Genomic DNA, 2,012 nt, shown 5'->3' on the forward strand with positions numbered 1-2,012 from the left:
GTACCGCGGCATTGGGCTTCCTCTCAATATGCTCAGCACCGTACTCGTCACAGATGAGCCCACAATATGCCAATAGGATTGGAAAAACATCGGGCACATCCCATCCGGGCCTGGGGCCTTGATAGGGTGCATCTGACTTAAGGCAACCTTAACCTCCTCCCCCTTATACTCGGCCCGAAGTGAGTTGTTCATAGCCTCAGTCACTCGTGGCTGAAACTCCTCAAGGGCTGCCTCCACTAGCGGTGGGTTGGAAGTCGAGAACATCTCTTTAAAATAAGAGACAGCCACCTTGCTACACTCTTCATCTCCCTTATGCACCCCGCCACTCTCATCCTTCAGCATAGTGATGGTATTCCGCCGCTTCCTCCCGGACGCCCGTTGGTGAAAAAACTTGGTATTCTTATCCCCCTCCTTCAACCACAATACCCTGGACCGTTGCTTCCAGTAAACCTCTTCATGTTGGGTCAACCCGACAATGTCGTTAACCAATGCCCTTCGTTGCTCCAATTGAGACGCTGTAAGGCCTCCCTTATTTAACTTCTTTAGTTTTTTTCTTTTTTGTTTTAGTTCCCGAAAAATGGCGCCATATTTCTCACTGCTCCACGATTTCAGGTTTTCCGCGCACAACCCTAACTTCGACTCTAGTTCCCTTCCTCCTTGCCATGCACTCTCTACGACTCCTTCGCACCCCTCGTCCGACATCCATAGCTGCTCGAATCTAAACGGCCGATCACCTAGCTCAACCCGATTATCAGCCCTACACAAAGTAAGCTTCAATGGCGCATGATCCGACCATTCACGGTCGAGATGCAGTAGGTGAGAATTCGGAAAACATGAGTGCCATTCCTCCGACGCCATTGCTCTGTCTAGACGACATTGAACATTCTCTCCCGCCTCCCTTCCGTTGTCATACGTAAACTCGTACCCCGAGAACGGCACATCCCGAAGACCACACTTTTCAACTGCCTCCCGAAAGCTATTCATCTGCCAATCAGCCCTCTCGGATCCCCCTATCTTCTCTGATGGAAACAATATCTCGTTGTAGTCACCCATACAAACCCACAAAACCTGTATCTGGGACGCAAGAGCCGTGAGTAGCTTCCAAGATAAATGGCGATTATGCACTTCCGGCCATCCATAAAACCCTGTAAACCTCCACTCCTCGTTGCCCAACCCATCCTTCACCATGACGTCAATATGATGCACAGACATAGTTCGAAGTTCCACCACCACCTCTTTACGCCATAATAGGGCCACCCCTCCCGACCGCCCCATCGAGTCCACACACAGTCCATCAAAGTCCCCGAGCCTATGTCTTATCCTCCCAAACTCGATACTACTCAACTTTGTTTCCGATAAGAAAACAACAGTTGGGGCCTCCCTCCGAATCAGAGCTCGGAGCCCGTCAACTGCAGAGGGGTTGCCCAGCCCTCTGCAGTTTAGACTCATGATACTCATTGAGCTTGGAGGGGTTGCTCCACCGCAACCACCGCCTCCCGCAATCCAGAAAAAGAGTCGCATACATGAATCTTCTTACCCACTTCCACGTCGGGCATTTCGCAATCACCAATTCTATCCCTCTTTCCACCCAATGCAGACTCTCCCGGAACTCCACTCAGCCTTGGTCCACTATCTCCTTTCAAACGAGCAATCCTTTTCCAACTCTTCCCAACAGGCTTACCCTTCGACTCCCCTACCCCTACAGCAAAAGCCAGATGGGGCATTAATGCGGAACCGGTATCATCAACAGGCTTCACCCTCATACTCCTCTCTCCTTCACCATCTTCACTACTGCCTCCCGACCCCAGTTGCGAAGCAGACTCCATTCCCTCACTCCCCTTCTTTCGCACTCCATCTCCTCCCCCTTGCTCCTCTAATACTAACTCACTATCTCTTGCCACCTTATTAGAGTTACATTGCTTGCTGGGGGCCTGACTAACCTCCCTTTGGCTCGTGTCGAGGGCCAGCTCACTTGCCTTCTCGAACCTCAAGGATTTCTTCACCATCGAGCT

This window comes from Spinacia oleracea, chromosome 6, assembly GCF_020520425.1.
Source record: "Spinacia oleracea cultivar Varoflay chromosome 6, BTI_SOV_V1, whole genome shotgun sequence".
Lineage (NCBI taxonomy): Eukaryota > Viridiplantae > Streptophyta > Magnoliopsida > Caryophyllales > Amaranthaceae > Spinacia > Spinacia oleracea.